Genomic DNA, 14,659 nt, shown 5'->3' on the forward strand with positions numbered 1-14,659 from the left:
AAACAATTCCAGAGAGCAGTTTTCATGCATTCCATACACTTGATTTGTAAGCTTTGTAAGCTTCTCGTTTCTTCAAGTGCTTCTTCTCGGTGTTTCCTTCCTTCTTTTTCTCCTTTTTACTTCATTTGCTAGTCTTGTTTATGTCATGGAGGACGAAAAAAATCTGCTTTGTGCAGGACTGTGGAAGCGATGGACGATGAGCAATGAATTTGTAGTAATGGTCCAAATTAAAAGGTTCCAAATGGGACAAAATGTCTCATGATCAGTGAAACCCCCCAGAAGTGGCTTGGTGTTGCATGCAGTCAAGCAGTGTTGGATCAATTAATAAATTAGTTGACTCTATTGCAGTAAAAGAGACTAGTTGTACGTACGTGGTCGTAAAATGGCCTGCAAAAGCAAATAGATCCAAGTCCTGAAACATTATTATATATGCAGCTTTGTGAAAGGTAAAATCTTCAAATCTGAGCTTTTATATATGAGTAATGCATGCCGTCGTGGAATGTGTAAATGTCGTATAATAGTTTTAAAAAATAATAAAATTTATAATTAAAAATTTTTTTTATATAAATCTCGTATTATTTATTTCTTTAAAAATTATTATACGATATTATTCATTTAACTATTATATCTCCTTATGTATATAAAAGATAAGGCATAAGCGTCGACAAATCATAGAGAAACGGAAGACTGCCGACCACATGATGCAGACACTGATCTGAAGAAATAGTACTGGGGGCAGTTTGTTTTGCTGCATGCTGTCATATGATACTGCAGCTGCCTGCAAAGCATGGAACGAGAACATATTAATATATACATCACCAAAGAAATTAAACGAGACATATATAGTTATATTAAACGTGCAAGAACCTGTTTCGAGGTAAACCAAAGAAAGAAGGCCATGCATATTATATATATACATATATATATATATACACACACTAGCGGTGGCTAACGTGCAAAGCACGTTTGCCATGTCTGCCTAATTGAAAAAATAAATAAATAATGATTTTTAATATTAAAATAATCTATTGCATATGAGTAAAACTATTATTTATTCATTAAAATTATTTATTCTATTAAAAATATTCAGTAAAACTTCATCATTTATTTAATGACGAAAAAATAATATTTTATAAATTAAAGTTAATTTTAAGTGTATGATATAGTATTATTCTCTTAAAAATATTCAGTAAAACTTTATCTTTTACTTAATGATGAAAAATTAATATTTTATAAATTAAAGTTAATTTTAAGTGTATGGTAGAATATTTATATTTTAATTATTTGTTTTGTGTTAGTTTAAATCAATATTTAAACTTCTATCGTTAGATTAAATCTGAATATTAAAGATGAAGGGTTGGAATTTAAAATCTAAAAACTAACATTTTCCCCCACTTTTCCTTTCTCAATCTCTCTCATTCCCCATGCACATTTGCCTATTTTAGTTAATTAAGAATATTGTCATATTTAAATTATGTTAAAATTCTAATTATTTATATGATTTTAATTTCTTAAAAATATTTAGTAAAATTTTATCATTTATTTAATGATGGAAGATTAGTATTTAATAAATTAAATTTGATAGTTTATGTATAATATGATATTTATATATTAATTATTTAAATTTTAAATTAGTTTAAATCAATGTTTAAATTTCTATTGTTAGATCAAATCTAAGAATTTAAAATGAAGGATTGAGATTAATTTTTTAAAAATATTTAATAAAATTTCATCGTTTATTTAATTTATTTCAATATTTTTAATTAAATTAATATTTATGTATATTTAAATCAGTATTTTAATCTTTTATTGTTAAATCATTTTGAAGACCCCAAGTTGAAAGAACTAGATAAACACCTATAACTTTTTCCTTCTCCCTCACTTTTCCCTCCTCCCTCTCTCTCCTCCCTCAGCTCACGCGTACGCGGTACGCTGCCCCTCCTCCCAGCCGAATCTTCCTCTGCCCAGCCCGATGCCGCCGTGCGTCGGTGAGCCTCACCGCCTCTTCCACCGGCACCACCTCACTCCGGCGAGTCCCCCCACACCGGTCTCCCTTTTTCACGCTCTCTCTTCCTCTCTCTCAGCTATGCACAGCCCGAATGGGTTTGATGTTGCTACGCCGCCGTGCGCCATCCTCCGATGCCACCACCTCCACGGTAGCCTCCTCTCCCACCGGCCATCCCCCTCCAACGAGCTCGACCTCCATCTCCGTGCCGTTTGCTCCCACGAAATCCACCTCTCTCTTGCACGGGTTCTCTACACCCACGGCGGAGCTCCACCTCCTCTGGCCACCGCACCACCACCGGGACCTCATTTCGCCACCGACCACCTCTCGTAGCCGTCCTCACGCCCAGCCGAGCCACCATGCATGCTCACCTTTCCTCATGGACGCCCACTTCCCCTTAGGCCACCTCCACCACCGTAATTTGTGGTTATTTTTTTTATTTTATGGTATTTTTGTTGTATTTTATAGTGATTTTGTGGTGATTTTGTTAATTTGTGGTATTTTTGTGATGATTTTATGATAATTTTGTCATGATTTTGCTTCGAGGATGCAGAGAGGGATGCGGAGATTTGCAGTTTTGTAATTTTGCCGTGTTTATTACAGTTCACGATTACTGTTCATTACTGTTGATGTCACTGTTCATTGAGCGATATGCTCTTTTAAGTATAAGGAGATATATATATATATAAATATATTTATATAGGGGCGAAATTAGAATTTTGTACTTGGGAGGTGATTAGTAAAGTGTATCATATGTAGGATGAAACAGTAATTGATATTTAAGGTAGCAAAGTGTGTCACCGACATTTAACATTAACTATATAAAGTTGTTATCTATGGACAAACTAAATTATTAAAGTCACTCATCTAATAAAAGTTATGTTCACGTGGAAAATTATGCATCCACCGGGAATGCATCCCGATAAAAGTTACTGCTTTTTTTTTTTTTTTAATATTTAAAGTGTTTAAAAAATACTAGAAAAAAACACACAAAATAAAATAAAAATAAAATAAAATAAAAGTGCATTTTTCTTGGTAAGAAGTATCAGGACCCAATATCGGCAACCCTAGCAAGTATCCATGTTTACATGTACTTACCCTAGCTGGCTAGTCGAGTCATACTGAGTTTATGTTCAGATTACAGCCATGCATGCATGCAAGAACTTTAATTTTAAAATAATATAGAATTTAATTTTTATTTAACAAATTCACTTTGTCTCAAACCTAAATACTTAGGTCCATTTAGATATAAAAATATTTTTATCTAATTTCATCTCATCATTATAATTTTTTTAAATTTTTACACAAAATATAATAAACAATTCAATTTTTTTAAATCTCAAAATAATAATAATATTAAAAAATGATATTATAATAATATTTTATTCAACTTTCAACTTTTATTTAAAATCATCTTATCTCATTATCTTTAGTCGACGACATTAATTTTAAACTTTTGTTTGATTTTTAATTAACTAGCTATACCTAATTTTAGTTGTTTATACATATTCTCAACAGATTTACCCAATTATGGTAGAGTTAATTAATCTATGAAAATGGATGTGTATGAATATTATTTGGTAAATTTGATGGCGACATTTAAAGAGATATTTTGTTTGATTTTTAACCCGGGACCCTTCCCGAATCCCTACCTCGATCGGAAATCCATGAGGTGAAGGAAAGAATATTAATTATTTATGATTGCATAGCTAGCTGGCATGCAATTTCAAAAGTAGACCTACTTTTAAACTCATCAATTTTATTCATTTATGATTGCATTATTCGCAGATCATCTACTCAAGTTATAAAAGTTCAAGCAACTTGCTTCCCATCCACATTATTTCCTGTTTTTTTTTAAAAATAATATTATTGCACGAGTAGTATTATATTTTTATTTAAAAAATATTATCACAGGATGAGATATAAAATTCTCATTTAATCTAATTTTATCTCATCATATATTATTTTTTAAATATAATTTAAATACAAAACTTTTAAACTAATCATTACAAGTTTTTCATAATTATTAAAATTTTTTAAAATTTTCAAATGAAAAATAAAAAATAATTACAACTTTTTCAAATTTTAAATAAAAATAATATTATAAAACTATATTTTTACAATATTTTATTTTTATAATATTTTTTATTCAATATTTTTCTCTCATTTCTCAAAACTCAAAAAATACTCAATTCAAACTATCTCACGACTATTCACAAACTATCTTACTAATATTCACAAAATTATTATCTCATCTCACTCCCCAAACCATCATTAAATCTTATCATCTTTAACTATATTTATTAATATAATATTTTATATAATTTTATTTATTAATTACTTAAATAAGCAAAGTGTGCTATATATCAATATATATATATATATAATATGAGGTGTTGAATACAAAGAGAAATATTTTAATCACAAAATAATTTCATAGAAATAAACTCACCAAGTGTTGTATCTTAATGTTGTATATCAAATTATAAAATTACTTTTATTATAGAATAAACTTAATATATCATATGAAATAATGTCAAATTATGAGTTTATTTTTATGAAATCTCTTTATAACTGTAACACTTCTTAAATAATAATTATCTTTTACATAAAGGATCACCTGAAGAAGATGATTATACATATCTTAAATATGTTCATAATTTTGCATTTAATTCCAACCTTGAAAAGCTTATGCACTCACCGTTAGTTTGCAGCGCATTAATTAACATGGTTTCTCTTGTAGCCATCAGTAAGGGTGGATGGCGGGCCCCCGCACCAAGGCCGTCTGATGTGAGGTACGGGCTCCCTAAGCACATAGACAGGGACAGGACAGGGCCCAGGTTGGGCTAGACCCACCCTCATTGGACCCTGTCTATCCACTGAACACAAATCCTCTCCAGTCATTCCTCAATCTCTTGACTTTGAGTCCTCTCTTTCTCTCATTGGTTTTATGGTGTTGTCGTCATCCCTAGCCGGTCACTATTGTGGTCACCATCACTATCGTAGTCGTCCCCAGCCGGTATCTCTCTCTAATTTTTTTTGTTCACTAGTTCAGTGTTCGATTAATTAGCTATGGCTGAGTCGTCGATGGTGTTTGACATTTGTTCTAGTTGGTGTGTCTGGCTGGTAGTTTTTGGTGGTTGATTATGAATCTTGATTGCCGGTTGGTGGTTTTTTATTTGGTGGGCGGGGGACAGACCGATCAGAGGGTCAATCCTCCACCCATCATACAAATGGGGAGCCCCGCCCACAAGAGGCGGGGCCAGAATCCAGGGGCAAAACCTCCCCTTGCCCATGCCAGGAGTAGGGTGCAGGAAGGAGGCAAGAATCACATGATCATAATATCACCATGCACCAACACATACATCGGATAATTGAAGAGAAAAATAATATATGGATCCTAGGATGTTCAACAATGTTGGAACAATTAGAAGTGTTATAAATCATAGTGCAATTTGTATTTTTTCTAAAATCTTCACGAGAAATGTAGAATGGATGAATGTGGAGAAATGATATTTGAGATCAAAATTATTATCAATTGAATGAATTTTTTACATCTCAAAGAAATTTTATTCTCAAACATAGGAACATGTATAGCGTAAAAACTCAAATTTTTAAAAGACTTTTTCCCAAAAAAAAAATCAGAATTGGATTCTCCTCATGGTTGTGCCATTGGGTTGACCCACTTGGAATTGGGTTAGCCTTAGGTCACTGGCCACTTCATGGTAATCAATGAGCGGCTCGATCTAGGGCCCCTTGTGGCTGAAACCACCATGGAATTTAAAAAATTGTTTTTAATTTTTTATTACATCTTCTATAAGAATTTATTTAAAAATACTTTTACATTCAAATATATTCTGAATGAGTCCTACTATTCTTGAAAAAACTACATCAATTTTTCACTTTCTGACATCATATATCTTCTTGATTTTAGAAAGACTTATATTTTGCTATCTAATTAATCTCATGATAAATTCTTAATAACACAAAATTAAATTAACAAAATGGCGTGACTTGATGTGATATGTCAAATTATAAAATTACTCTTATTATAAAGTAAATCTAACAGATCACATAAAATCACGTCAGTTTATAAATTTATTTTTATATAATCTATTTATATATATAGCATTTCTCAACTTTTTATTTAATTATCCGTATACTAATTTCATAATTAATATTGAGATTCTTTCACAACTATTCATATACTAATTTCATTATTATTATTAAAATATATTTTTTTAATATTATTTTTATTTTAAAATTTAAAAACTTCCCAAATCCAAGAATCTTCTCTATATCCTTGATAATAAATGAATATATAAAATAAATAAAAATAGTGCTCGTAGTACTGTGAGCTGCTCCTACCGTACATTTTCTTCCCATTCCCGGGGACCAGTTGACAAAAACACATGTACCACAAATGCAAATCAAAATGGAAAGAGCTTTATTAGGTACAAATGATTTGGGATATTAAATTGGGTATTAATATTGATATGATTTTTTTTTATTGAAAATAAAAATAAAAATAAAAAGTTTTGAAAGAAAAATAAAGTTTTTTATTTCACGAAAATTATTTATATCTCAATTCACATCATTTCAATAAATAAATATTTTATATGTCAGTATTGATATACAGTTTAAGACGTGAACTCACTTACAAAAAGATTTTTTCAAATGGGAATGATGCTGAGACAGAGGGTTCAATCTATTATGGTAGTTAGGAACACACGGAATTGGACCTCCATAATCATATTGTAAACGATTATTAGATTATTTATATTTGTTTATAATCCAAATTTATATATTTATATCTTAGTATATTATATTTATTTAAAAAATAAAGAGTGAGAGAAGAGAATCTTCTTTTGAAACGAAGGCCAGGCTCCAACTGTCAGCTAATTTTTTTCTTTTCATTGGTTGTCAGCTAAATAAAAATAAGTTGATAGTCCATATATGGAAGAAAAATAATTATATATATATAAATCTTAAATATACAAATTTTTTGCAGACTTTTAATTAAAAAAATTATGAAAAAGGGTAAAAAATTTACTTTTTCTTTATTTTTTTTAACTAAAAATTTGTGTAAAGTTTGTACATTTGAGATTTATCCTTAAGATTACTCATTGAAAAATGATCTTTATAATTTTCGAATGTATAAGTTCTACGTATTTTCTTAAAAATATAAATAAATATGCTATATAGAATTCTTTTTTAATAATAGACTAAACCTTTTTAATAATATTATATACAGTCATAAAGTACGTAAATAATGCGTAATTTTTTTAAAAAATAATAAGATTTATTATTAAAAATTTAATTTTTCTTAATATAAAACTCTATTAATTTTTTTAAAAAAAATTACATAATACTTATATATTACATGATTATAAATATAATTTTTCAAACTTTTATGACTGTGCGCACCTTAAAAATCTACAAAAATCAACCTAGGATATTAGCTTAAACGGCCGTTATGCCTTCTCTCCGTCTCTCTATTTAAAAATTAACGGTGTGCTTTCCGTCAATCTTCGTGACGTGTTAGCCAATCCCACGCATGTAATGCATGTTATGATGTTATGTATGTATGTATATATGTATGACTTTGATGGTATGGGAGAGAACAAGATGTTAATTTTATGTTTCTTTCTAGGTTTAGGGTTTCTCGTTGTCCAGCTTTACGTGCCGTCAGTGACGTCAAATTTAGGAAACTCTACTGAAGTTGCGTTTATGTCCTCCCTTAGTCACATAATTACCAAATCAAGGCCACGTGGCTTGCTATGTGGTTCCATGACACGGTCACGTTTCGTTTCGACAAGTGTCCAGGTGTGATTGAATGCGAAAATACAAAATAATATTTAGGCTTTGTTTGGATTTCATTTCATCATATATCATTATTATAATTTTATCTAATTTTTATATAAAATATAATAAATAATTTAATTTTTTAAAATCTCAATTCAATATTTTAAAATTTTAAAATAATAATAATATTAAAATATAATATTTTAATAATATTTTATTTAATTTTTATCTAAAGCCATACCATCTGATCTTATTATTTAAACCAGCTCAATTCTTTTAAACATTATTACCATATAATATTTTAAGTAAAATTCTATCTATTACAATCTCATTTCACTATGACGTTATATTATTCATTAATTTTTAAATTTGTTTAAAAAAATAAAAAATAATCCAAGATAAACATACTACATTTTACATAATAGAACATACAGGACATTACTTATATTTTAATTATTTATATCGAAGAAATAAGCGATTGGATTATGTTACGTTTAGAAGGTCAAGTGATCTCATATTATCCATAAATAGTAATGAAAAAATAGTAGATAATTTATAAATAGTAATAAAGTAATATGAAAATAATTTACTTACCAAACACAACTTAATAACATTAGACCATATGTGGGTCATATATGGATAAAAAAGATTGGGATAATATAGATGATTCAGTTGAAAGTGCAATTGTATATTTATTTAAACTTTCATGATTTAAAATGATTTATATAGTTTTAAGTTATGCAAGTCTCGTGCATTCTTAATTAAAAAAGTAACTAAATTTGATATCTATATAAAAAAAAATCTACACGTTGTGCTATCGAAAACTTATAGTTTAACATTTAAGTATTCATAAATTTATTCTTATAATTTTTTATTTTTTTTTTTGGTAGGCAAAGATGTTGTATTAAACAGGTTGAAGACATAAAAAACCCTCCAAATACAAAAGATAATAGACATAATGGTCAAATGTACGGCAGAATAAGGGGCACACGATCTAGGCTATCAAAGATGATGTGTATAGAGAGCATAAATCACTGTTCATAAAAGGGTCCAACAGGAGCCAAATGAGCAAATTGTATGTGGTGTGTCTCACATCTCGACAAAAAAATCCAGACAAAGGCCACATCTGATGGAGCATTGGTTGGTATCATATTAGCAACGTATATGTTGTGTGGTGTAAAATTCTTTAAATAGAACTATCATTTATAAATATATATATGAACAATATTTCATTTTATAAGAAAGAAAAATATGAAAAGAGAAGGTGAAAAACCCATATAATTATCGTCCCATATAATTTAATGGTGTTATCAATATAATTACTATTTTTTTATTATATAAAAATATAATGAAAAAATGGTTATGGTATATAAAGAATGGAGGATATAGAAATGTCTCTTAAAAAAGATGGAAGAAAGTTGATGCATTATTAAGGAAAGGCGAGTGGGTCACACGCGCCACCACATAAACGATAAGGATAATTGTTGGGCAGGTAGGCAAATTGAATGAACGGTGTATGGTGGTTGCCGGCAGGCAAATAGCTACCGATTTGAGTTTTTCACACTAGGACAACAAGTGAGAGATAAAGAAGAGAAAATGAAATTAAAAACAAAAGAAGGATTAGAGAGTAGTAAGAAGAGGCCAGTAACCAAAAAATGAGATTGAAAAATTTTCAAAATCTAATGTTTGGAGGCGATGTGGCGACCATGCACTGATTATTTTGGAAATTGATGATTATGAGCGATGAAGTAGATGTTGACAATTATAATGGTAGTGGCGTGGATGTGATTTTCTTTAGTGGGTATAACTCATAGATCTATTATCGAAATGTTAAAGAAAAATAGAAAAAAGAAAAACTAAGAGAGAGAGAGAAATGAGAAAGTGGTAGATGAGAGAATTCTAAATGAAAGTTGTAACAAGTACTTGTTTGATACATATAGCATATAAGGGTCGACTACTTCCTTTTAGAGGTGCTACCTACACTTTCCAAGTGCCGCTTCCATGGGTGAATGCTTTTGTCCAGATGTCGGGACGGATTGGTCCTCAGGGATTGGAGGTGATGGCGAGAGAGAGAGAGATTGCGAGAGGAAAGAGAGAGACACAAGGGAGAGAGTTTTAATTTAAAACAAATTGGAGCACCAAAAAAACATTTTTTTATTAGAAAAATATGGGAGGACTTAGGGCTAGCTCAGGTCCCGTCCCCTGAACTGCGAGTGGCCAGCAGACAGGATATGGAGGCCTGCCGCCCACCCTACTCCCTTCTTCGAGTGTTACTTTTATAGTGAGTTGAATTTTAAATGGATAAGGGCTTCTCAACTAGAGAACTGTAATGAATAGTTGTTTCATACATCTTGCAACTTTGTCGAAGAAGTAACAAAACTAACTATTAAAAAAGGCAGAGAAAGAGTAATGATATTATGATACATATAATATTTTTACAATTTTTTATAACCATGTTTTAAAATAATGATATTTACGTAAAGAGATGATTAAAATATTTATTATATATATATATATATTCTAAATAACGTTAAGTTTAGCAATAGAGAAATTATATTTATAGTTATAAAGTATGTAATCATCACACATCTCTTTAAAAAAAAAGTAAATATGGTGTTCATCTAAAAAAAAGTAATTTTTTAATAATAAATTTTATTTTATTTAAAAAAGTAATTTTTTAATAATAAATTTTATTTTATTTTAAATAATTGTACAATATTAACATGATATACTAAAAAATTGTGCTTTTTCCAACCATGTTCTTTTAATATGGCCTTTAAAAGATGAAAGAAGTGACCGACCTTATAGTCATGGTCGAGTTGATATATACGGTAGAATTGCCCCTACGCATGATCTGGCACTTCTTTAAAGCCTTTAAAGATTTTCATTTCATCGCTCCCTATAATATTAATTAAATATATATATTTTTTGTAGGCAATATTAATTAAAGATTCACTATCAATCTTTTTTTTTTTTCCATTATTTATTTATTTATTTATTTCAACCTGTCAGGCTCTTAGGGGCATCTTGGTCAATTCAAAAAGTCAGCCAAGATATTGTTGACGTGTGGGCAAGGTTCATCATTGGAAATGATTTTAGTATTTGAGAAGCAAAGCACTATAGCAGTTTCCATGGTCCATACAAGTACCCCTGTCGTTTTGTCTGTCAGAGGGCATCCTCGTCATTCCATGAGGGTTCCGCATTAGCCAATAGCCGCGGAGCTCTTTCGCCACGGGCCGTGGCGTTAGTGTGCCCCACTCCTGCGTTGATGGGATTTGCTGTTTTGCTCGCCTGTTATTTATCATGGGGTATTTTTACAGTCTATGTGCTCGTATACAAATAATGTTAATAATATAAATAAACTTCCTTAGACTATTTTCGTTATATATAAAAAATTCTAAACCACTAAAAACATGATACTCCAATGTCTTGATATATTATGCGCACGAGAGTGAAAAATAATTTATACTTTATAATATAAAATAATAAATTCAGAAATTCTATTTTTATATCAATTCATCAGAATATTTTTTGGCTACATAAAACAAGCAATCACATCTCATATAATCATTATAATTTTCTTCAACTTCCATACAAAATATAATAAACAATTCAACTTTTTTAAATCTCAAAATAAAAATAATATAAAAAATTTATATTATAATAATATTTTATTCAACTTTCAACAAAACATCTCATCTCATTTTATCTAATCTGAACTGCATAGACTATATAATGAGATATATAAATATATGAAGCAAATTTTACAATATTAATGATTATTAATAGGAATATTTTATAAAATATTAAATGCTCAATAAATATTTTAAAACTCATTATATATATATATATCTATGTTGTTATTAAACCCTACAGTTTTTGTTTTTTTTTTTAAAGTTTAGACATCAATTATAAGGAAAATGATTAGAATATATAAGTCTCACATATTCCAATTAAAAAAAAAAAAATATGTGACTAACGTGAAAAAATTATTATTGACTCAATTTTTTTCAAACAGAGTACGTAAAACTCGCATATCTTAAAATTGTATTTAGCATCATTCCAACTCTATATAATTGCGATTCGTTTTATAGCAATTCAAAAACACCTCTCAAGTAATCTAATCTTAATAACTATTACATTGATAGAAAATGTGGTAACCAATAAAAAAAAATTAAATGAAAATATCATTTCTATAATAATAATTATTGAAAAAATAAAACATTTTTAAAAAATAAATTGATTCATCACCACATGGTTTCTTCAATCAACGTAACATGGTTAAGAAGAGTAAAATAGGTAGTGGGGCGTAGGACCCTTCAACGGCAACGATGGAGACCTTTAAACGAACAAAAGAATGTCATGGCACATCAATCCAATTCAATTGAAGTGATTAGCAATAAGATTATCTAACAAATGGTTTGACTATTGCTACCTTATTCGGCTTTCTTTTCATTTTTTTTTTATTTCTTTTGAGCACCTTTTGAATGCGTCTAGTACCATACTTTTTATCACCCAATCAAGTTAAATATTTTTTAGCCGACGCTTGCATTATCATGAAGTACTTGATGTTTTGTGCTAAATAAAAATAAAAATAATAAGTTTTTTCAGGGGAAATTTGTTGTTGATAACTTGATTGACCAAGATGTAAGAAAAAGCTTGAAAAATCTAATGAAATAGATTTTTTACTGGTGAAATAATATGAGTTGAGATAAAAGTTAAAAATTGAATAAAATATTATTAGAATACTTTTTTTAATATTATTTTTTATTTTAAAATTTTAAAAAGATGAATTGTTTATTTTATTTTATCTGAAAATTTAGAAATATTATAATAATTAAATGAGATTAAATGAATTGAAAAGTTTTATAAAAACAAATGAGGCCCTATAAGCTGGTGTGGATGACACACCCTCCACACCGTTTACATGACAATATTTTATTTGTAAGATATTTTATTTTTAAACTTCTCTTGCAAATCAAATCATGCCAAATCAATTAAACAGATTGTGTGTTTTCAATGCTGACTCGTAAATAGAAGTTTTTCGATCTTATAGAATGAATAATGTTACATACAGTTGTGGGTGTGCAAGTACTGCGTAATCGTTTTGAAAAAGAGTGAGATCTACTATTAAAAAAATTAATTTTTTTTAATGTTAGTCCTGTATTTACTCACTTTTTTCAAAATGATTGTACGATACTTGCGCACTTTACAATTGCAACTATAATTTATTGTAAAGTGTTAGGTAGAAAAAAATGCCAAATACAATCATAAAATACTGTTCAAGCATCAAGCACTCCAATTGAACAAAGTTGACAAATATGAGATCCACTGTCCACATAATTTTTTCTTTTTAATAATAGATCTTATTCTTTTTTCAAATAGAGTGCACGACGCTTGCAATTTTATAACTGTATTTAGTATTACTTATTTTTATCATATAATCCTTAAAATCTATACCATTATTTTTTAAGTTATAAAATTGTTTTACATTTTATGAACTATCTATCTATCTATCTTGTGTATGATGCAAAGAATGAAGAAAAATAATTAAGAAACTTCAAAATATGGCAAATGTTAAGGTAGCAAAATCTCATCCATTTAATTTAAAAATAATTATCATAAAGAAAGAATGCTATCAAGAAGTTATCACCATAAATTTAAAGGATCTCATAAACCCTACTTGTTTATAATTTAATTATCGTATATTTTCCCTTTTGATTTATCCCTATCCCTATTCCTATCCCTATCCCTGTCCCTATCCCAAACAAGTTTCAAATCTTTCATCTATCTCAATTACAATTTACCACAATGCAACTAAACGAGTCTCACTTCTAATGGCTCATACAAATGATTATTCTTTGTTTTGAATAGAATTATTCTTAAATTATCAGGGTTTTGAAGTCTTTTACACATGCAGGAGTAGAGCTCTTTCCTGGTTAAGGCTATTAGTGGAAAAGAACCAGTTGAGCTAGAATAGTTGACTAATTGTGACATAGTTTTATTTGACATTACTACTTTTGAGGTATATCTATTGAAATTGATATATACATAAATATATATATATATATATATATATATGTTGACAACTCAATTGTTTAAAATAGGAAATACTATACACAGCTTTCATATATCAAACACTAGAACATGTGGTTCATCTCCTACATTTAGAATGTGAAGTACAACATTACATCACTATGTAACAATTTTTATACAATATATTTTTTTATAACATTATTCTTGCCTATATACAAGTCAATTTTGTTCCATATATGTCAATGTGACTACACATTTTCTCTTCAAAGCCTCTATCGAAACGAAAAATACGAGGATGACGTATTTATGTTGTTTTGAGATTTTGTGTTACGTTGATTATGAGATTTTGATTCAGAATAATTATATTTGAATGTCTTTACATTGCACACAATTCACCTGACATAATTTGATTTATATTGATTCGAAAAGTTTATAAAGTTGGGTTAGGATGATATAGAAATTTTTATTTATTTTTAATTTTTGCAAAAAAGTAAAGTTGCTCGAGTATGAATAGAGATACAATTTGATTTTTGTATAAGAGTAATGCTATATATAATTATAAAATGTTCAAGTTTCTCACACTTATTTTTAAATAAATGAATTCATTTTTTTTTTAAATGAGTTTTTTCATATAAATTTTAGATTAATTATCCTATTTTTTTCAAAAAAAGGCACCGAATTTAAATATTTTAAGATTGTACAAGTCAGATGGCAAGAGATGAAAGTTAGATGTACCATAATAGAGTCCGAGCAAACACACACAAGGAGTTCCAACAACACACCAAATCGTGGCAATCCCGTAAATAAAGCATT

The sequence above is a fragment of the Juglans regia genome, chromosome 15 (assembly GCF_001411555.2).
Source record: "Juglans regia cultivar Chandler chromosome 15, Walnut 2.0, whole genome shotgun sequence".
NCBI lineage: Eukaryota > Viridiplantae > Streptophyta > Magnoliopsida > Fagales > Juglandaceae > Juglans > Juglans regia.